Raw genomic sequence first — 24912 nt, forward strand, 5'->3', positions numbered from 1 at the left:
TAATGATATTTTGCCTTCCAACTGTAAGGGCCAGACCCAGTGCCAGTTTACCATTCAAATTATATGAATCTTCAGTTTACAGACACCATTTAAGTGTGCTGATAATATCATGGATATTGAAAACAATGTTGATTTAAATGAACAGTCAAAAGTGTAATTGTGAGTTAGACAACACAGTGCAGCTGCTACTAGCTTTCCAGCTGTGTTATCTCTTGACCACTGGCCTGATAACTCTTCAGATGACCCTATAGTAATTACAATTAAATTCATTCTCAGTAGACCCTAAAGTCGTCCTGTTTGTGACCCTCCAGATTTCTACAGATAATTAAAATTGCAGGCATGGTTCTGTGTAAATGCTTTGCACATCAATTTTCAGAATTGAGGCTCCTTTTATAAGGTTTGATGTTAGGGAGGATATATTTTGTTAGGAAGATGAGGGTTTTATGTTTTTTTGCTTGTTTGTAACCATTTTCTTCTTTTCATGTGTGTGTGCACATGCATGTGTGTGTATATTGTATGTACATGCATGTATATGCATGTTTGCATGTGTCTGGGTGCATTTGTGAACAGGTGTGTGCATATGTGTGGATGCATGGATGCAGAGGCCTAGTGCTTGTGTTGGTAATCTTGGATTACTCCTCCGCTTCATTCATATCAGGGTCTATCAGTCAACCCCAGCGCTTGCCAATATGGCCAGTTTGCTCCAGGGTTTGCCTAGCTTTGTCTTCAGAGGTTGATATTACAAGCAAACCATGTTAGGTAAGTTCTGAAGAGCTAACCTCTGGTCCTCTTTTTTGTATGGCAAGCACTTTAGATACTGAGCAATCTCTTGAGACCAGAGAAAGTTGTGAGTGTTTACTTTGATTAATCCATTAATTAATTAAGTTTTACTTGAAAGATTAGGAGTCAGTCACATCTCTGACAGGCAGAAAGATAAAGAAGGGGCTGAAGGTAATTTAAATGACAAGCCTCTGGGCTTCTTCCTCTTCCCAGATTTGTCCTCTTCTGGCTGACCTTCCCAGCCTGGTCATATATGTTCAAGGTCAGTCCTGAACATGGCTATCTGAAACTGTGTGCCTATCAAATCCCATTTCTTTACATGAATCAGTCTGAAATTAGGGGAGGAGGCCCCATCCCAAACCACCAAAATCATCAAAAGTCTGCAGCTCTCCTGGGGAAAAATGGATTTCCTCCCTGCCTGCTCTTCTAGGAGTCTTTCTCTACCCCGCCCCTCTGTGTGTGTGTGTGTGTGTGTGTGTGTGTGTGTGTGTGTGTGTTTACTTGTAATAAGGTTTGTTAATGTTGCTGTCTGTTATGTGAGATTTCCCTGCCTTTTCATTTTTTACCTGGCAGAAAAAAATAAGTCAGATCAAGAGTCCTAGAAGGTAACATTTTCATATGAATGTTAAGCAGGTCCTCAAAAAAATTAGCAAGTTTCTTTTTTGTTGCAGATGTAAATTCTGCTATCATTTTATAGAATTCATTGAAGAATAAGCTTTTCTCTTACAATTATCAAATTACTTGAGTAACAATGGTTTACATGGTGAAGACAAAGACATGGATGGAAACACTGATGAAATAAGATCTTTACTGGTGAATGCTGGGTTGCAATATGGCATTTGCCTAGAATAAGAGAGACAACCTATGACTAGCACTGCGACAGGGATCCATTATAGGTTTAAAGAGAAATATGGCACTAGAGAAATGACCAGATATATACTAGGATGACCTCAACTAAGAATCTAAGCAATGGAGAGAGGATATCTTAAATGTCCTTCCCCTATAATGAGATTGATGGCTACTTTATATGCCATCCTAGAGCCTTCATCCTGTAGCTGATGGAAACAGAAGCAGAGATCCACAGCTAATCACTGAAACTAATTCCTGGAATCCAGTTGTAGAGAGAGAGGAGTGATGAGCAAAGGGGTTAAGACCACTCTGGAGAAACCCACAGAAACAGCTGATCTGAACAAGGGAGAGCTCATGGACCCCAGCCTGACAGTTTGGAAAACAGCATAGGACGGAAACAGGGCCCTGCATGTGGGTGATAGTTAGGAGGCCTGCACAGTCTACGGAGCCCCTGGTAATGGAACAGCGTTTATACCTAGTGTATGAATGGACTTTGGGAGCCCACTCCCCATAGAGTGATACTCTATGAGGATAGATACACGGGGGAGGACTTAGGGTCTGCCCCAAATGATGTGATAGACTTTGATGATCCCCCATAGAAGGCCTCATCCTTTCTGTGAAGCAGAAGAGGGATGGGATGGGGGCTGGCGGGGGGCATGAGAGGATGGGAGGGAGAGGGAACTGGGATATATATAATGATTATTGATTCTAAAAGTCTATACTCTCCCACCCACCTATGTAATGGCATCTTGTTCCACCAGTAGACTTGAGTAATGACCTTAGAATGTGGCTTCGGAGTGCTGCCATGACCTCCTTGAAGGAAGAGGAGGGGCACAAGAGCTCTCTTAGGTTGTGGTCTCAGCATCCTGCAGGACAGATGCTTCACCTTGAGGGGAAGAAGACTGTGGCAGTATTTACTATCATTGTGTGAGTGTTCCCCAAATAAACATCTGTTAATTCTTTATTTGGGCATTCATGGACATCCTTTAATCCATCTTCATACCCAGGCTTCTCCATCATTCAATGATCTTTTAATGCAATATATGGTAATCCCATAGTGTTATAAACATGGAAAGCTGTAAAAGTGGTTTTTGGTACTCACTTATCACACTGCAGGCAGGATATACAGCACTTTAGGGATATACTCTAGCTCAAAATCTGCTGTATTATCCCTTTGTTTCTTCTTTCATTTTTAAGAGAATGAGTGGGCTTTCTATTCAATGATTCCACTCTTCTGCAAATATTCTTATCATTGTAATGTTAGTTGGCTTGTCATACTCTCCGTCGCTAGAAGCTTTAGTCTCTTTATAGCTGCTATGCCTGGCATAACAACTAGTCTAAGATTATTTTAGCCTTTAAAATTTTAGTTAAAATTTTATTTCTTTTTGTTTGTCTTAATTTTTAAATTTCATTTTGCATTCCAACCAGAGATCTCCCTCTCACCCCTCCTTCTGCCCCCCTTGCCTCCTTCCCTCCAGGCCACCCCGCCCCCATCTACTCCTCCCACAGGGGAAAGATGGGGATTCTACAAAGCCTGGCCCATTAAATTGAGGCAGGACCAAGGACTCAGAAATGGTTTATTATGCCATATGAAAATAAAATCCAGAAAGAGAAGAAAGAGACAATAAATTGTATATAAAGGAGGCTAAACATAAAACTGTATTTCATCATGTCCTAAACAGGTGTTTTTACTAAAGCTTCACAATAATTGATTTATCTTAATTGTAATTTCCTGTTTTGCTGATATTTAGTTGACAGAATCCTGTGAATTGAGTGTATATGAGGCTATTATTTGACACATCTGTCTTTTGTGGACACACTTTTGCTTCACCTAGTTACTCTTTTAAAGACCTCTCACTTCACCAGGCTAACCTTTTAAACCTTGTTTTGTGATAAGGGCATTGTATTAGTTACTCCTTCAATGCAGTATGCCAATAGCACTGAAGGCCTAACATGGGATTCTTTCATGATCAGGCTTTTCCTAGGCATTCACAACCATTCCCAGGATATTATAGACTGACAGGGCTGGAAGAAGCAACTCAATCATCATTTCTAAAGTGTGGGGAACAGATGGAGATCTACCCTGTTTTGCGATAGTCACGGATAAAGACCACATACTGCCTGAAGCATTATGTCACTGTTTTACAACCCTGGACTTCTGCCTAATCTCTATGGAAACACATCCTCTGACATATGAGCTTTTGCTTTACTTTCAGAGGAAGGAAATCCCAATCTCTGAATGAGCAAGAATCAAGCATAACTAAATTGCTCCCAGACATTTCTCTATTGTATCACATAATTCATTTTTTTTGGTAAGCAAAATCAAATACTGATAGGCAGATTGTAAGACTATCTCAGTTTTCCAACTATTAGCTAAATAGTTGTTAGTTTGGTACTAGGTTAAATACACATTTTTAGCCGACTCTTAACAAAACAGATCTGATGAGAACTATCTAGACATATTTTGGGATTGTTCAGATTTTTTTGTTACTATTATTTACCATAAAACAAAACTTTCTGAAAGGAAATGGGATATTAACGCAGAAATACATCACATCTAGAGAGAGCATATTATGTGTCAATATTTTTAACAAAAGGCTCCACTCTTTTTGGTTTCTGAGAATCATTAGTAGATTCTTGGTGTTTGGAACATTAAGTTGTGAGTTTATGCTGTCTCAAATGGAAAAAATAGCAGAACAGAATACAGAGAAAAGTAATTACTTGTAAAATGTCTCTAAAATAAAAATCATAGGAAGAAAAGAAATAATTAAGGAAATATTGAAATATACAAGATGGAATTAATCAGTTTCATTAAAGAGAAAGAAAGGATTTTTATTCCTAAAGTAGAAGCTATTTTACTTAAGCAGACTCCTCAAATATTTTCATACTATGCCCAGTTTTGGTCATTCCTCTTGGGGTATGTGAGGTAATGAAAAAATTTTAAAAACTTGTTTATTTTTACCAAGGAATTCAGAAAATTAAAGTAAGAGGAATTAAGATGGATGAAGACTCAGAATAAGCTTAAAAAAGAGAAGAAACAGAGTAAGAAAAGAAAAAGCTTCTAAAGCTTCTATTCCAAGAGGAGAGGAAGCAAAAGCCCCTCAAAATTAACAGGTTGTATTGTAACAGGGCACTTGAAGGCGCAGAAAAGATGAGCACACAGAAAAGAATCCAAGCTTTAGGCACATGACTCCCTGTTGGGGGAGAGAAAGCAAATGTCTTCCAAAGGAAACCCAGATGGCTGAAAAGAGACTGGCAGCCCTGCTCTCAGCGCATACGCAAACGTCACAAGGCTCAAAAGCAGTTGCAGCTTTTGATAAGACAGTGTTACATTTTGTCTCTTCAAGTGCAAGGGGAAAATGCCATCTTAAAGGAAAACATATTTTTGAAATGGAGCTATACTGGGGGTTGAGAACTACTACAAGACAGGGAGCCTGAATTTATCCTTTCAATTCCCAAAGCAAGGGGCAGCCCGGGAAGGATTTTGCTCAGTGGACAAGGGAGGGGTAAGGACAAGCAAAACACAAGCAGCAGGTGGCTTAGCTCATGCTTGGAGTGTTGGAGTGGAAGGGAAAAGGCAGCCTACCCTCACTGGCCAGGGGTGGGACTCAAGTGAGAACTGTCTGCTAGCAGCACTAGTGTCTGCTAACACTGAGCCTGAGATCGGGTTCATAAACTCAGGAGTAGCCTACCCCTTGCTCATTGCTGGGGTTTCAGCAGGCCACTACCCATAGCTGCAGTCTATCCTCCTATAGATTTCAGCCATCCTCCAGCAGGATGATTTACATCCTTGATGCCTTGAGAGTGGAAGGCTGGCCCTCTATCCACACAGTTCTCTGTGCTGTGCTTGCTTCCTGAATCTTTTAAACATTTTACTTTTACTTTGTGTGGTATGTGTGTGTATGTATGTGTGTATATGTGTGTGTATCTGTGCATGTGTGATATGTATGTATCTGTGTTAAAATGCCTGTGAAGGCCAGAAGAGCATAGTGATTCCCTAGAAGTTACAGATAGCTGTGAGCTGGACTCAGGTTCTCTGTAAAAACTCAGTGTGTGCTTTTATCCACTTAGCTGTCTCTCTGACCCATGTTTCTCAATGTACTTGGAAGATGCCTCAGTTAAGCAGCAAACTTCCCAGATGGTAAAAGCTGGGACTCTGAAGAGGATGGATGAAGAACCTGCCTAGCTCACAGGATTCATAGCTATCTGTGGCCAGCAGAGACCACTGCTTTACACACAACTACAGGTAACAAAAAGAAGCAGCTTTTCCAACACAGGTTCACGAGTAGCAGTGCAGCAATGCTTCTAACACATTGGACATATAGCCCACATTTTCAGTGATCCAGAAAGAAATCTGTCATTGTTTTGCTCACCTGTGGGGGATGAAACACGAACCACAAAACTCATCAAAACCACTTAGAGTTTATTGGGGAAAGGCAACAAGGTAGATGTTGGCCAAGCAAAACAGAGATGGAAGGGTTAGGGAGAAGAAGGGATAAGGGAAAGAAAAAGTGGGATAAGAGGAAAAAAAGGGAAGGGGATAAGGGACACACAGATGGGAAGTGCTCACTTAAAAGGGAAAGCTTGCGCATGTGTAGAGTCCTTGCACAGTCATGTAATGTGTAATGCATGCTGTAGCCAAGCAACACAACACAGGGCCCTTTGATCTGTCTAAGTATCTGGCTGAATGCTGGTGTGTATGTCCTGCTAGTTGTCAGGGGGCAGGGTCAGAATAATGACAGGATGCCAACTCCCACCTTTTTAATAATAATAAGAGGTGAGATTGTTTGGTATCCAAGCATTATGCTGTCCCCACGCCCTGGCAACTGGCAAGGGATGCACACCGGCATTCAGGCAGATACTTAGACAGCTTAAAGGGCCCTATGTTGTGTGGCTATGTCATACGTTATGTTTTCCGTGGCTGCATGAGGACTCTGTATGCATGTGCAAGCTTTCCCTTTTAAATGAGCATCTCCTACCTGTTTGCCCCTTATTCCTCCCCTTCTTTTCTCTTCTCCCCCTTCCACCTCTGGTCCCTTTCATTTTCCCATTCCCCTTCTATCTCTGTACCTGGTTGGCCAACACCTACCCCTCCCTTTGTTCCCTTTCCCCAATAAACTACACATGGGTTCCATTGAGTTTTGTGGTTCGTGTTTCATGGCCCAAAGGTGGGGCAAAACAACAATAAAATCACTGTAACATTTTATCTTTTTTCACTGGTTAGGTTTCTCTTTGTTTTACTTTTATTATACTTTTACCACTATTTTTACTTTATAGTATCTAAAGATGTGTTTTATTTTCGTTGTTCTTCTTTATTGTTCTAATTTTGTTTATTCATTCTTTACATCATTGAATAAACGTTTCCCCTCCTCCCTCCTTTCTCTCTCTTTTATAATTCTTTGTCATTTTCTTTCCTTACATAAAATTCTTGTTTACTCTTCTTTCCCCCTTCTATTCTTTTAATCCTTGTTTTCACTTTCTGTCCCCCCATTCACTAACTGTTTTCACACTCATTGTAATTCTTAAAGATATATTTTTATTTTTATTTATTATGTGTGTGTATGTAAATGTATGCTACCTATATGTGGTTGCCCACAAAGGACAGAAGAGAAGAATTTTAGATCTCCTGGAGCTAGAGTTACAGGTGGTTATGAGCTACCCTGCATGGGTATAGTAAACAAACTTGGATCTTGGGGAAGAGTAGTGAGTGCTCTTAACCACTGAGCCTTGTCTCCAGCTGCTACTCTAAGTAATTTTTAAAAAACATTGTAGCATATTCTATATAGCTTTTTTCCATTACCTGGTGTATCATCATTGGTGATGATATAATTAATTTTAAGTATATTTTTATGTCTTGTATGGTTTGGTGTTATTGCTATCATAATAGATTTTGTCTAGACTAGGTGGCACTGGGTATTGAATTCTCAAAAAGCAGTTGCTCCCTAACAAGACCCCTCAAATCAAATCAAAAGGGGTATCCAAACCAACAGATACAGAAATTTTATTGCAAAACTAGAAGAACTTTTAAAAACTAGACAACTTGACTATTTCAAAGGATGGTAACTCTTCAGAAAACGTTAAAGACATTGAAATACATAAAATGTCATCTAAAGATTTCAAAAGTTTGCTAATAAAACATTCCAAAGAGGATTCAAAGAAACAAAGGAATTCAACCCAGGTCCAGAAGAAGAAAGTGAGCAAGCCTCATAGAGGGGAAGAAGAAGTCAACACAACGTGTAAGGAAATCAGAAGCAATTATGAAAATCAAAATAGAGATGAAAAATTCAGCAAAGAAATTGATAATTAAAATAAGTATAAAATAGACATTATAGATGATGAGCTCCATAAATCAAGCAAAAGTAAAGTTTAAAGCATCACCAATATTTTTTACCAAGGAAAAGATGGAATATGAGAGATGGAGGACAAAGTTAACAAAAAGACTACATTTACATATCAACAAGGAAAAATAATGAATTCATATGACTATAACATCCATGAATCCTGGGATATGGCCAAGATCCCAAATTAGGAATTTGTGGGCTAGAAAAAGGAGCTGAGGTAACTAATGGCACAAAAAAATCTGTTTAATGAGACATATAACCCCAAATCCCTCAAATCTGGAAAGAAATGAAAATACAAATGCAGGGACCATTTAGATCACCAGATTGACCAGAGAAACCTCTTCATTGCATACTATAGTCAAAATACCAAAAATAGAAGCAAATAAAAGCATTAAATTAACAGAGTGTAAGGGAAATGTATCAGAATAACATCTGCAATCCTGAAAGCCAGTGAAATGTGGAGTGATATGTTTCACGCCTTGAAACTAAGTAATTTTCATTCAATATTGGTATGTCAGACAAATCTATCCTGTAAAATGAGTCAAGGGTACACACTTTCATGTTTCTTATTAGATACAAATTGAAAACTGCCTACTGACATACATAAAAAAGATTATCCACCATGACCAAACTGTCTTTGTCCTGGAGATGCTGGAATGGTTAAAAAAAACAAGTCAATAAATGTAATAAAACAAATAAATGGACTTAAAGACAAAAATCACACACTCACTGACTAGATGAAGAAAATTCCTTTGACAAAATATAATACACCTTCATGATAAAAGTTCTAGAGAAAGTAGGGACAGAAGGAACATATCTCAATATAATAAAAGCTATATATCAGAAGTCCACAACAAACATCATCCTAATGGAGAAACACTTAAAGCAATCCTATTGAAATCGGAAATGAAAAAGCTTTGTCCACTATCCCCACTCCCTTTCAATACTGTACTTAAATCACCAGCAGGAGCAATTAGGCAAGAGAAGGAAATTAAAGGGATACAAATAGGAAAATAATACATAAATCTTTTCCTAGTTGCAGATGACATAAGAGACTCCTAAAATTTCTAGAAACAAATTTTATAGAAACAGCATTTTCTACAATGTGGCAGCATACAGAATCAATTCGCAAAAATCAAGTCTATCTATACACCACCAGCAGATATATATATATATATATATATATATATATATATATATATATATACTCAATTTTATAACAAGAATACTGATAAACTCTAAGACACAGGTTAAGCACAACTTAGAAATAGGTGATTTCAATACCTCACTCTCTCTAATGGACAGATCATCTGCACAAAAAGTAGAGAAACACCAAAATAAAACAACATTGTACACCAAAAGACCCTAACAGATATTACCAGAATATTCTGCTCAAATACCAAGGAATTCTATTCAGCAGCCTATTTAAGTTATTCTAAAGTAGACCATATTTGGGGATGCAAAAACAGTCTCAACAAATACAGAAAAAAAAATAACCCTGTATATCCTATCTGACCACAATACTATGTGTGGTGGTTTGAAAGAGAATGGCTCACAGATTTAAATGCTTAGTCACCAGGAGTGACAGTATTTAAAAGGATTAAGAAGTGTGACCTTGTAGGATAAAGTATGTCATTGGGGCAGGCTTTGAGTTTTCAAAAGCTCAAGCCAGGCCCAGTGGATCTTTCTTCCTGCTGGCTTCAGATCTGGATGTAGAACTCTTACCTACCTCTCCAGTACCATGTCTGCCTACATGCTGCCATGCTCACTGACATGCTGATAAGGGACCAAACCCCTGAACTGTAAGCAAGCCTCAATTAAATACTTCCTTTTAATAAAAGTTGCTGCAGCAATGGTGCTTTTCATAGCAATAGAACACTAAGACAGAAGTCAGTATCAGGGAGCCAGGTATTGATGTGATAGACCAGACCATGCTGCTGGTGGGCAGAGTGTGGACTTTGGGACTTTGGATTAGGAAAGCAATTGAATGACTTGTTCATAACTTGAATGGCCGTATGAGCAGACTCCTGGAAAACAATGGTGAGGGTGATTTGAGCTGTGGGACTTTAGCTCAAGAACATTCTGAAGAGAAGAATATTAGTAAGTAACTTGTGCTATTTTGGCAAAGAAAGTGGCTGCTTTCTTTGCTTGTCCAAAAAATCTGCCTGGGGCTAAATTGAAGAGTTTTTGGATTAATTGCATTGATAAAGGAGATTTCAAGACAGCCTAGTATTGACTCTATTGTGTGGTTATTAGCATTCACTCTTATGTATATCTATAATGAAAAGGTGCAAGCCAAGTCAGGAAAAACACAAAATGTACAGTTTGAGGAGAAAAGGAACAGCAGGAAGTATAAATAGAGCCAAGTCCTGTGCTCGCAGAGATAGTCTAAAAAAGCCTGATACTAAATGGAATAAAGGGAGTGGTGACCTCAAGCCAAGAGCCCACCAAGCTAAACTTCCAACTTGTTAAAAAGAATTACAGAAAATCTTCAGTAGTAAAAGAACCATGACAATGGAAAGCTGATGCAGATGTGACTGAACACTGAGGCTAAGTTCTGGCCCCAGGAGGCAGAAGAACTTAGCAGCTTTGGCCACATGGTTCTGGCTTTAGAGTCAAAGATACAAGAAATGAGTTGTGGACTCTCCTTGCACAGCTAAGAAAAGCTGCTGAGTTCAGGTGTGTGTCAGGGTGTCCCTGTATGGAGGCCCAGAGAAGCCATTTTTTGAAGCTGTGAAAGTGAAGCCTGCATTTAATTGGGAGTCCCCAAGACATTGGACATACCAGAGTCATGGGACACCTGGTGAGAAAAGTTCATAATAGGGTATGGAAATAGCCCAAGAGAGAGAAGTGTGTTACAGTCAACAGAGCTGAAAGGAGTTGGAGATCTGACGAGCCCTTTGACATCAGACACAGAGATGCAGAGTTTGGAGTTTGCTGAGATGTTTTTCTCTTTTGCTTTAGTTTGGTGTTTCCTCACTATGCTCCCGTTCCTCTCTTTTATAATGGTAATGTATAGCTTGTGCCATTGTATAGGAAGTTTGTGATCTGGTTTTTTATTTTGATTTTATGGGGGTTACAGTTAAGAGATTGCTGTGAGTCTCAGAAGAGACTTTGAACTTTGTACTTTTAAACAGCATTGCGACTGTTACAGACTATGGAGACTTTTGAAGTTATACTGAATGGAATTTTGTATTAAGATATGGTTACAAGCCTATGGGGCATGGGATTGGAATATGGTGGTTTGAATGAGAATAGCCTCCCCATAGATTAAAGATCAGAATGCTTGGTAATCAGGAGTGACACTATTTAAAGGGATTGCTGTGGTGTTACATGCCTTTAATCCCAACACTCAAGAGGAAGGCAGATATTTCATTTTACCCTTGGTCTCTGTGTTATTTAGTCTCTGTTCCTGCTCAACCAAGCAGTGTCATGTATGGGTTCCATCTCATGGAGTGGTCCTCAAGTCAAATCAGTTACTGGTTGGTTACCCCCATAAGCTTTGTGCTGCTTGCAGGTAGGACATGATTATAGATCAAAGGGTTTGCAGCTGGTTTAATGTTTATGCTTCTTATTTTGGTATTGTGCAGATTACATTCTCATATCAAACACTTTGGAACTTATGGGTAAAGGCTCTAATAGGCACCAGCTTGACTTCTCCATGAGTTGTGTAGGTGTTGTCTTCAGCAATTGGACCTTGCTGTCAGTTTGTGGAGAGTAACCTATAGTCTTGGCATCAGAAAGGTTGTTTGGGTTCTCTCATGGGATCATTTTGACCAATAACTCAATTAGATGTGACCTGATATGTAGAACCACAGAGGTTAGGATAAAGTAAGGGACTAGAGAGTATAGATCTCATTAAGAAAGGGACATAGAATGGATAGTTATGGATGATTGGTTGGGGGTTTGAATGAGAGGACCAAGAGGGGACAGAGAGGAGAAAGAGGGATGAATGAGGGAACATGGGGAGAGACAGTTAAAATTAAGAGTCATTTGAGGGGTAGTATGGAAACGTAATACAGTAGAAACTTCCTAAAACATATACATATATGATGGCAATCTAAATGAAATCACCAAATAATGGGGTAGAGAGAGTCCCAAATGTCCATCTTCAGATAAAGCTGTTCTATTTTCAAATAGCTACTAAATTGAAACAGCTGTACAGAACTGATGAATGGATAATAGTGGTACATATACACAATGAAATGCTATTCATCAGTAAAGAAAACTGAAATTATAACATTTACAGACAAACAGACTGGAAATGATAATTTTGAGTGGTGTAAACAAGACCCAGAAAGACAAATATCATGTGTTCTCTCTTATGGATCCTAGCTTTGAATCTTTAGACATGTGTGTTTAAATTGTAGTGCATGTTGAAGTCAGAAAACTATAAGAGGGCTATGTGGAGATTTCAAAGCAGGCAGGATACTATAATACAGTTAGTATGAAAGTGAAAGAATAATAATGAAGAAATTATATTTAAATGGGGATAAGAATGAAATGACAGGATAGAGGAAGGGGAATTTAGAGGAATAGCTAATAGTAAAGACTCTTGAAAATGTCACATGGAAATCTACTACTAGAGGGAGGGAACTAGAGGGAGGGAGGGAGAGAGATAGAGATACTAAATGGATCTACCATATATGGAGACATAATATCTCTCCTAGATACCCAGGGTGGGTTACTCTCTTTGTGTATTGGTATTGATAACATTCCTTATAACCCTCCAGAACTTCATGTTAGCACTCTATTGCTGAAGTTGTCATATACTTGAATCACAGGGCATGGGGTAATCAATCTGGTGCTGGTCTGGAAGCTTCTTCCCTATTGGCTAGCTTCCATAGTGCTGGAAGGTGCTATATTTGATTCTGGGAGAGAAAAACAGCCTACATTGTTACCCAGCTATGAGCCCTGTAAAATTGAAGTGATATGCCCATTGGTACAATAGTGGCATGAATGTTTTGAAAGTAAACAACCAATTTATTATTAGATTTAAATTCCAATCCACAAGACAGAACTCATGTACAGTACTAGTAACTGGACCAACAGCCTATGGTTGAATAGCTCAAGATGCTAGGGGAGAATTTACTACTATTACATAACTAAATGTATGTAGAATTAAAATGGACCGTAAATATATATCTATACTAGTATAGCTTTCAACCTTCATCACAGAACTGCCTTTTACAATAGACAGTAATTAATACAGACATAGTGATAGGGGTGTCCTTTTGCATGCTGTGAATATAGTTTCTCTTATTGCTTGATGAATAAAGCTGTTTCGGCCAATGGACAGGTAGGATTTATTCAGGCAGGAAATCTGAACAGGGATAGAGAAAGGTAGTAGGCAGAGTCAAGGAGATACCATATAGCTACCAGAAAGGTAGGATGCCTGGGCATTCTCCGGTAAGACAAGACCATTGGAGATACATAGGTTAATAGAAATGGGTTAATAATTAAGAGAGAGATAGCCAAGAGCTATCAGTCAAACAGTTTATAATTAATATAAACCTCTGTGTGTTTATCTAGGACTAAATGGCTGCAGGACTGGGTGGGACAGAAACTTCCACCTTTAACACAGCTTGTCAATGTGCAGAGAAAAAAAAGATTGGAGAGTAGCCAAGAGTAAATGTGACATCTGTATCACATCCCTTCCCTCAAAAGCCTAGGGATCATTACAGGAGATGGAAAGAGGTAAGAGAAGACTTGTAAAAAGTGTATTCAGGTTATGGAAAGGAGATTGCACACATGAACCCATAGAGATTGTGATTGCATGCACAAGACTTTTATGGCATCAAACCAGTTAAAATTTTGCCATTTGTGGGGAAGGGTCCTACAAAATCCCATTTTTAACTGAGGTGCTATGAAAATTGACATCTGGTTGCTAAGGAAAGGGAGTCAGGTTTCTATAGATGAAGCCCTGAGAGGTTGCTGTGGTACTGTGGGTAGCCTTATACCATGCACATGGTAGTAGCACTAATTGGGTTCAGTGAGTTAAATAAAGAGTATATGAAGTTAGGAAGGAAAAGTACAAGAAGAGGTGTGGGTGTAGGAGGGGATTGAGGTTAGAGTTTATTGAAACATACTGTACTCATGAAATTCTCAAAAATAACTTTAAAATTAGTTCTTTTTCATTAAATAGCAGTAATTCAAACAACAAAAAACAACTTAGAGGAGAAAGGGTTTTTTTTTCCTACACTTCCAGAGAGATTATTGGCAGAGAAGACATGGCAGCAGGAAGCAGCTGCTCACATTGCAGCTCTACTCAGGAAGCAGAGAGCAATGAATACATGAATCAGCTCAGCTCCTTTTCTCTACTTACACAGTGTAGGATCCCAACCAGGGAACAGTGACACTTAGGGTAGGTGGATCTCCCTACCTTTGTTAACCTAATAGAAATAATCCCTTATAGGGATCTATCTCACGGTTATTTTAGAATCTGTCAAGTTGACAACTCTAACCATCGCTGCTAACCAGAGATATTTCAGCTGTCTGCTAAATAAACATAAAGCATAAGTCAGATCTAGGCAAGTGCATGACAGAGGAAAAGGATGTTCCCAGCAAGAAATAGTTTCCAAAGCTTGGATGTGCACCCTTTTGAGGGATGCTAGGAACTACCATGGAATGGTTCCTTCCTAAATGGATTCATTGCTTCTTGCTTTTTTCCCCCAGCATGTCACATATCAGAATCTTGTTCCTCTGTCCCATGATCTCCTGAGCTCCAAGTTTTCATTATGAATTGAGAATATCACTCTCCTCGTTAGCTTCAGCTGACTATTTGACACAACCCCAAGTTACCTGAGGGAGTGCCAATTAGGGTGTTGCCTCAATCAGGTTAGCCTGTGGGCATTTCTGTGGGACATTTTCTTGACAGCTAATTGATGTGGAAGGGCACAGCATACTGTGGTCCAGTACCATCCCTAGGCTGGGAGTCCTGAATACAGAAGAAAGCTAGCCTAGCAGAAGCTAAAAAGCAGGCCACTAAGCAGAATTCCTCCATGGTCTCTGCTTCAGTTCCAAGGTTCCTGTCTGGAGTTGGTACTCCAGTTTCCCTTGGTGACAGGCTGTTTCCTAGAAGTGTACGGTAAAATGATCCTTTTCTTCCTCAAATTGTTTTTGGTCGTGGTGTTTAGCATAGCAACAGAAAGAAAACTAATACTGTCATGTCATAAAGAGTTTAGGATCTATCTCTAAAAGGTGTGTATGTCAATACAATGAACAGCATTAAAAATGTACTGCATTCTGTTTCTCGGTAGAACAAATGTCTTTCAGTATCTGCCAGATACCAAGCATGGTTGTGGGCACTGGACTAAATTGTTGTATTGAAGAGACAGTATGAATCTTATTCCACTGAACATAGAACACCTGGGTCTTCCTAACTTGAATGCAAAGAATGGGATAAAGGTGGCGTTGGGCGAGAAATTTGCCTTTGGGAATAATCACCCCTAATGTGTAAGTGATTCTGCATTTGTCAGGAAGAGCTATCAGCAACCAGATGAAATTGGATTTTTAATGATTGTGAATAAAGAGAACTGCAGAATAACGAAAACAAAGCTGTTGGATGGCATTTTCCCACTTTCCAAGAGGCTTTCTCAGTAGCAATGTCACATAGTCCTCCTGACTTCGTTACTTATGGAAGACATTAATGAAGCATAGTGAGATTTCTGAACTTAGTCTGACACTTTCAACATCAGAATAGCATGAGGCTTTCCAACAAGGTATGATTGATTCTTCATGGGTTTCAGTTAGTAATGCCATTTCTCCAAAGCCCTCTTTTTTATGATTTATTTTTATTTTCTGTGCATTGGTGTTTTGCCTGCCTATGTGTCTGTGTAATGGTGTCAGATCCCCTGGAACTGAAGTTACAGACAGTAGTGAGCTTCCATATTGGTACTGGGAATTAATCCTAGGTTCTCTAAAAAGATGTGGGCTTACACTTCTCTTGGAAAAAAAAAAAGAAACAAAGATTCTACATTTAAAAAGTAGAAAAGAGATTCTATACATTCGTCAATGAAGGTAGTAAAGAAAAAGAACATACATTGTGGTAGTATCTTGTTAATATTCTAACCAAATAAAGCTTGTCTGAAGATCAGAGGGCGGAGCTAGCTATTAGCTAACCATAAAGGTCTGGAGGTCTGTACAGACAGGAAGTGATATGACTGGGCAGAGAGAGGAATATAGGCAGGATGATACAGGAACTCGGTCTCTTTTCAGTCTGGGGATTTCGTAGGGGTAAGAGCTCTAGTGGCTGACTGTTTTGCTTTTCTGGTCTTTCGGCTTTCACCCCCCTAATATCTGTCTCTGGGCTTTTATTATTAAGACCTATTAGAACTGGTGTTACAATACATACCATTTCTGAGAGCGTGCCATTTGTCAGTATTTTGCTAAACATTTCTTTAAATAAATAAAATACATTTATTTAAATAGATGAAAATTATACTATATTTAGTTTTTTAGATATAGACTGGGCAATGATCAAGTGAACAATCAGAAGAGGATATAGAAAATACACTTGCTTTCTGGATAGTGCTAGAGCTTTGATACTTTGAGGACCCAACCTAGGAGTTCACAAAGGATTCCCTTCAGGCTCTCATGAAAGTCAGTCTTGGTGGTACTATCTCCAAGATTCATGCAATAGGCTTCATGTAGTCCAGAGAGTTGAATCTCTAAGGCCTGCTGCTACTTTCTTCAGTGGAAACAAGACTATTTGGACTGTGGTAATTTCCCATGCCATTTCTTCTCGTGTCTTAGCCTGTCTTTCCAGGCACCTCTTCACTCAGGGGCTTGGACTTTTGCAACCAAGGGCAATCATGTGCTTGCTCTGGGACCTGCCTTTTTCTACTTGAACAGGGCTTTAAACCTCTGCAACCTTTCTGTGTGGGTTCTTACTTATGTATGAGGGGGAAATATAGAAGTACACACCAAAGTTGACTTTTTGCCCAATTTTGTATTTTTGGTACTTTTGATAATGTGTTTAACATTTCCTTGGTATTAAAAGATCAAAACTAGTTTTTCTCTCTCTATTCTTCCTTCATCCCCCTTTTCTCTTTCCTATTCCTCTTCTTTGGGCTTATTCTGGTTATTTGCATTTTATGACAATGACCAATGACTTAGGATCATACTTCTAGCAGAAAAGTATACACATTAAGAGGTGTATGTGGTATACTTCAGAGACTGCTTTGGATGTTTTCTGATTTTGGGAGGCGATTGCAAATTTGGGACCCACATTAGAATATCTTGAGGATATCTATTAATAGTTATTTGTTGGTTTTTGTAACATTAGAAATTAGAACCAGAGTCAAACACATTTTAGGCAAGTATTCTACTACTAAACTATTTTGACTGGGGTTGAGGGTTTTACTGAGATTCTCAGGCTGGCTTTGAACCTACTATGTAGCCCAGGTAGGCCTTGAATTTGTAATCCTCCTGCCTCACTACTTAACCAGTAGTGTGGTTTTTCAGAGTTCTCCATCTGACACCCTGCTCCAGTTTTGTCTATACTCATAGCCAGGGAGGCACTCATGACAACCTGTTCCATTGTTTCCTTTGAGATTTTTTATATCCCAAAGCTTTGAAGAACTGAACTATATATAAATATTCTTTAGAGTGCTAGCTACCTATACAACCCGCTGTTATTAAAGACCCAGCTTATTTTATAATGAAAGGTATGTTTAATAAATTTAAAATGTAAATTGGAATCTTGAAGTAAGTATGAAGTCCATATGAAAAGCACTCATATGTAAATAAAAGCAGAAATAAAATCAGAACCCTTAAATATTTCAAATTATATTATCTTTAAAGGTCCTGCCAAAACCTACTCCTCATTCTGGATTGCCTTGCCCAGCCTAAATACTAGGGGAAGTAATTAGTCTTACTGCCACTTGAGATGCCATGCTTTGTTAATACCCATGGGAGGCCTGCCCCTTTCTGAACAGAAACAAAGGAGGAGGGGCACAGAAAGGGGGTGCAGAGAGGGAATGGGAGAAGAGGGAGAGGAAACTGTGGTTGAGGTGTAAAATAAATTAATTAATTAAAAAAATGAAAAAGTCCCGGGTTTTCTACTTATCAGATCCACAACTGTTGGTAAGTTTTTTGTTCCTTTCCCTCCCAATTATACCCACTAGCTAGCATCAAAGTGTTTTGTAACATAAAGAAAACATAGAATTTGTAAATGTACCTCACAAAGTTACTGTTTGATTTGTAGGAGAGAGTTGGAGAGATGTGTAGGTCAAAGGTCCTGACTTCAGTTAGATAGGAAGAATAAGCTCAAGAGATTTGTTTGTATTACATTAGCTATAGATAATAACAACATATTGCAGGCTTAACTCTATTTTTTATTTACTTATTTATTTAAGTCTTTGAGACAAGGCATCAAAATCACTATGTAGTTGAGGGTGGCCTGTGATTTATGACTCTCTTGTCCCAGCCTTCAGAGTGATAGAATTGTAGGCATTTAACTCTTCAGCCAGATTATGTATTTTTTAATGCTAAAGATTTGAAATGCTCTAACTGCAAAAACACAGGATCTGTAGGTGAGGTAACGCATATATTTATTAGACCTATATAGCCATTTTGAAATGTATAGATATTTGAAATAAATACCTGACAAATAAGTGTAATTGTATTTATAAAGTAAAAAATATGAATGTTAAAGAAAAGAGAAAATTATTTTCAACCTCAGAAAAACTCTCACCTATTTCTTAAATAGTGTAGCTGAGAACTAGGCTAACTTGTTCCTATCATTAGCAAATGGTTGCTGTTTTACCTCACAATCTTTTATCTTTCTGATTCCCCAAATAATTAGTAAATAAAACCAGTCTTGCCTGTAACACATAATAAAAGAACCACCAAAGAACAACACTAGTCATGTGACCTAATCAATGATCGTCTGGCTTACAAGAATGATTTGTTGACCTGTGGACAATACAGAAAGTATATCAGAAGAATTGTTTACTAACCACAAAACTACATTATCCTTCCTGTGCTGATCTGACTATGGCTAAAATTAGACTCCTTCTAACATCATATAAGCTTTTGCATCTCTGATCCTGAGATATATGATCCTTTATCTGTAGACTATTTGCCAATAAAGTTCATTCATTGTCCCTCTGGGCTCTGGATTTACTCAGGGATAGAGAACTGTACTTTATGTATGGTAATCTTTGAAGGGTCTTGGTTTTTGAGTTGGGCTTCAAAGTCATGTGTCACACCCTCAAATGTATCCATGCTCTTGGAGACTTCATTCCCAGAACACTTCTCTGCTCTAGTCATTGTATTCTGAGTTGAAGTCCATGTGTGTCTTAGGGATAAGCCAGGTAGGGGTAGGCGTCTGCTTTGGAGCAGACTCAGGAAAAAGAAAAGATGATTTTACTAACCTAACAAGCATCTCTCAGAGATCACGAGTGAAATATATTATTGAATACAAAACTATTTCCAACAGGGCTCAGTTTTGTGTCTCTTTTTGTTTAAATTCAGGTTCTCAACTTTATTTATGATTCAATAAGATGGAGGCTAAGAGACATTTTGCAATATTTAACATTGTTATTCTTAACATGATGTCCTTGTCAGGCTAAATCAATGTTGTCAGGAAGGATTTATGCACTTAAATGTTACTAAAATCTCAAAAGAGATTTTATATTGATTATATCTATAAATATATTAGAAACTAAGACAAAATAGAAATTATTTATATTAATTCACTGAAGATGTAGTAAGCTTATATTAACATGGATAACATCTTATGTAAAATCACTATATATTCCAGGCACATACACATGCACACATATGCACATCCATGCACAGATACACACACAAACACACACACACACACCACATAAAAAGAGCATGACATATGTCAAATACTGGCCAGTCAATCTAAACAAAACTGAGAGGTTCTGTTTCAGTGAGAGACCCTGTCTCTGAACAATATGACAGTCAATAGAAGAAAACAACCAATGTCCTGCTCTGACCTCTGCATGTGAGTGTATAAGTATGCACACTAACCCACACATCATGCATATGCTTACACATATGCATCACACACACACACACACACACACACACACACACACACACACACACACCTGCCCTCAAAACAAAAATGTTTTTCAAAATTAGTGAAAGAGAATAGTTTTTCAAACCCCATTAAGATCTGGCTTGAATTTCTATAACCTTGTCTGCATACAGCTGCCAGATAGGGAAGCCCAACTCACACTGATAACCCCTTCACACCTGCTAAAGCCCCCTAACTCCCATCTATAGCTAGTGAGTCTAGGCTCCCCCACCCCACAATTCAACTCTACCCACCCTAACAAATCCCACTAATTCTAGGTATACATACCTGGCCCCTTCTCTAGGCATGCTACTTCCTTCAACTACACTCACAGCTTGACCTGAACACCACCCCCCTCTTGGAACAGAACACCACTCCTCTTGGAAGAGGCACTAGCCCCACAATAGTTCTCTCTACCCACTGTGAACTGCTTAAGGCCATATATCCCCTGCCTTTTTGCTCCACTTTCTTCATATACTTGTGAGGTAGGGAGGCCCAACTCATGCTGCTAACCCCATCCACCTCTGCCAGAGTTCCCTTGGTTCCATTCTTGTTTCAAGACCCATGCTAGAAACCCCACTCACCTCTTCAACTTTCCTGAAGCCATAAGTCCCACACCTGCCTTTCAACCCCCCATAATAGCCCTCCATATTAGGTAGAAAATACAGACTCAAATCACCAACTACATTAGAATCATTACCTGAAGAAACATCCTTAGACTCCTGAAAAATAACTGTGAGATCCCTATGACTTCAGAACCACTGTTCCTATGCTGTGAAACCTCACTTAACCAGAATTGAGCTGGGCCTACTCCTGAAACCCCATTTGAATATCAGGACTGAATTGCCCAAAGACTGAACATTAATCCCCACATACCTGGTCAACTATTGGTCAAGTTGGGTAAAAAAAAAAAAACAGCTTCAAATACCCATTCAACAAAAGAGAGACAAAATTTCTGTACCAGGAAAGAGTTCCAGTGATGTAACTGCTGACACCTACATCTTAAAAGACAAGTAAGCAAATAACAAGCCTCCACCAAAAATTAATACTCCATAGTAATGTTACCCCTAAGAAAATCAACTTTGATGAAATATAAAAATGATCTCAAATAGAAACAATAAAAAGACCTCAAAGAGAATATAAATAAATGTTATAAATGCAAACAGCTGATTACATGATGAAAACAATTCAATATGAAAACAGAATTGAATAAATTTAATGAGACATAGAATCCCTCCAAAAATACAAATTTTAAGAAGGAAAAAACTCTAAAATTCATAGGAAAACTTTGCCAATACACTTGACAAAATGGAGGAGAGAATATATCAGAACTTGAACAGAATTTAGAGAAATTGGATCATTCAGTCAAAGAAAATGTCAAATCTAAAAACCACCCCCCAAAAAAAAACCCAAAATGGAACATACAGGAACTCTGGACACTATAAAAAAACAAACTAATGAATAGTAGATGTAGAAGTAGTAGAAGCTATCCAAGTCAGAGGCACAGAAAATATTTTTTAAAAATGATAGGAGAAAAATTTTCTAATGTATAGAAAAAAATTCATTTTAAGATTCAAGAGGTATACAGAACACCAAATAGAGAGGGGAAGAAAAAAATCCTATGTAATATAATAGACAAAGCACTAAGTGTATAGGAAAAAGAAAGGATATTAAAAGTGGCAAGAGAGAAAGACAAATTCAATAGGAAAAGGTAGGCCCATCAGAATCAGGGAAGATTTTTCAATTAAAGCTATAAGGGATTGGATCAATGATGAAGAAGTTATAAAAGACCAAAAATGCCAGTCCAGATTGCTATGCCCAGAAAAACTATCAGTGATAATTAAGGGAAAAAGAAATTATTCCACAATAAAAAGATGTTTAAGGAATTTATGACCACTCTACAAATGATATAGAAGGAAATGTAAGTCTGAAGGGAAGATTAAACACACACACACACAATAGGCACAAGAAACAAATAAGCAATTTCAGAAACTGAATCAAAGGAGGTAGAATACAACAAAAGCCACAAAATGATAAGAATTACACACATTGCTCAATTATCATTTTTAATATTAACGATAATTCGCCGGGCAGTAGTGGTGCATGCCTTTAATCCCAGGACTCTGAAGGCAGAGGCGGGTGGACCAGCCTGCTCTACAAGAGCTAATTCCAAGACAGCCTCCAAAGCCACAGAGAAACCCTGTTTTGAAAAAACAAAACAAAACAAAATTATTAATGATAATTCCCTAATAAAGAGACACAGGCTAACACTGGATCAGAAAACAGGATTCATTTTTCTGTTATCTCCAAAAAACACAACACACAACCAACAAGAAAACTACCTTAGGATAAAATAATGGGAAGGGGCATTCAGAGCAAATACAATCAAGAAACAAGCACATGTAAGTATTCTTACAAATCAACTTCAAACAAGGAATTATCAGACAAAGTAAGGAATGACTCTTTACCCTGTAAAGGCAAAATTCAGTAACAGGATACTACATTCCTAAACATATATCCACCAAACACAGAAGCACAAATTTTACAAAAGAAATACTATTAGAACTAAAACAAGACTCTACCCTCACCAATAGATAGGTCATGCTGGCAAAAAAGTAAATAGAGAAACTCTGGAATTAAAAGGCACTTTGGTGGTGTGAATAAGAATGGCTCCCAAAATCACATAAATTTCAGTGCTTAGTCTCTGGTTGGTAGCACTCTTTTAGGAGGAGGATTAGGGTGTATTGCTGGAGGAGGTGTGCAACTATGGGTGGGCTTTGAGGTTTCAAAAGCTCACACCAGGCCCAGTCTCTCTCTGTCTCCTGTTTGTGGCTCAGATGCAAGCTCTCAGCTGCTGCTCCAGAGTCTTGTTCCCCACAGTAACGGCCATAGACTCACACTCTGAAACTGTAAGCAAGTCCCCAATTGAATGCTTTCCTTTATAAGTTGTGTTGGTCATGACATCTCTTCCCAGCAATAAAATAGTAATGAAGACAGAAGTGGTGCCATGGAGCAGTGTATTGCTGTGCCAGGTCTGACCATATTGTTTTTGCTTTTTTAGAAATATAGAAGTTGGGACTTTGGACAAGAAAAGTGATGCAATGCTAAATGGAGGGCCTTATGGATCATCCTAGCAGGAGCACAGAAGACAGAAAATTTCAGAGCAATGTGGACTATGGAGGCCCAATTCAAGACGTTTTAGAGAGGAGCAATATCAGCAACTTGGCTAGAGACCATTGTAACATTTTGGCAAAGAATGTGATTGATTCTTACTTTTGTTCTAAGAATCTGCCTGAGTCTAAATTGAAGAGTTTTGATTTAATTTAGTTGGCAAAAGAAATTTCAAGACAACCTAATACTGACCACATCACTAGGTTATTGCTGATCACTCTTACCCAAAACTACAACGACAGAGGACAAGCAGGGCTAAAAGAAATACAAAATGCTCTGTTTGAAGAGAAAAGGAACATCAGGAACTGTAATGCTGGAATCAAGTCTTGTGCTCAAAAAGATGAGAAGTATAAAGGCTTTATGTGAATGGAATAAAGGGAGTGATACTCTCAGGGCAAGATCCTACCCTGCTAGTTCTGCAATTTCTGAACCCAAAATTCCCAGGGAATCTTCTGCTCGTAAGACAAAGGAAGGCTTATTCAATAAAAGAAATCATCAATAAATCAGTTATATGCTGAAAATAATGTGGACACTCAAAGATCCTTAAAAGAAGCCATATCACATTTATTTTTCTTCTATTAAAGTGACTTGACCTTAGAACACTTCTAAGAACATTCTCGCATCTCAACATGGAATTCTAACACATAAAGTTATTATGACTATTCAGGTAGTGGCACCATTACCCCTCATGCACAGATCAGTTAAGCCTCAAAGGATAAATGGATGGTGGAGAAGATGAGGAAATGTTCAGCAATGATTGTTATAATGACTTATTTGTTCATTTTGAAATGGGAAGAGGGCAGGTATTCCTTTTACTTCTTTATTTTTTATCAATTCTTAATCATTGAAAGTAAGCCTTCTTACTTTACATAAACAGAGCCAAAATGATTTTTAGTATATTACCTGTTTATCTAGATAGGCTTGGATAAATGGAGGAAACTAGGCAGTATTTTTTTTGTATAGTGGATTTTAATTATCACTCTCTTGATACACTCTAGGCTAATGTGCTCCTTACTAATTATTCTAGTATTTCACCACATTACTCACCAGAAGAAATTACTTGCAACTCATCTTTGATTGCTGTATATTTATCTAGCTTAAACCAGAATTATTTTCACACTATTCAGTAAGACCTCATTTACTGACATGCTAACTATCCACATTCACTATTTTACATAGCATGACAAAGAAAATAGCAGTCTTTATCCATTCCCATAAAGACATTAAAATATTTACAGGGGATTACTCTGGAGTTAGAGTGTGGTATAACTGAAATAGCAATTGGCCATATATGAGAATTAATGAGCCAAAATATAGCTATTCAAAGGAGCTAATGCATAAAATAATGAGTAGGTCATGACAAAGATTAAAAAGATATTTTTAGAGATGACAAACATGGATTTGTTTTATTATCCACATCTCTTCATATTAAATAATTAAGAGTTATTTGGAAGTCCCATTTTTCATAATAAGGAAAATTAACCATTCTCTTTTATTAACTAGCTACAAGTCACATTTCAATGCCCTAAAAACATCATTTGTCAAACTTCTTGAACTCCATTTCAGGTAAAGACACGCCCTCCAGGCATGCGCTCATAGAAAAGAGTTCCTGTCATTTTATCCATGATGGTTATAACTTAAGCAAGTTTTCACTTTCATTAAGAGACAGAGACACTTGGGGCTAATTGGCTTCTTATTTCATCTCATGTGCGCATC

The 24912-nt window shown here is 38.1% G+C and overlaps 1 protein-coding gene across 7 annotated transcripts in view; it reads right to left on the bottom strand.

The window, feature by feature from the left end:
- The window catches only part of Hecw1 (HECT, C2 and WW domain containing E3 ubiquitin protein ligase 1), a 279382-nt gene that overhangs the window by 150916 nt on the left and 103554 nt on the right, over positions 1 to 24912 (bottom strand). The window lies entirely within an intron of this gene.

The sequence above is a fragment of the Mesocricetus auratus genome, unplaced genomic scaffold (assembly GCF_017639785.1).
Source record: "Mesocricetus auratus isolate SY011 unplaced genomic scaffold, BCM_Maur_2.0 Super-Scaffold_100013, whole genome shotgun sequence".
Classification (NCBI taxonomy): Eukaryota; Metazoa; Chordata; class Mammalia; order Rodentia; family Cricetidae; genus Mesocricetus; species Mesocricetus auratus.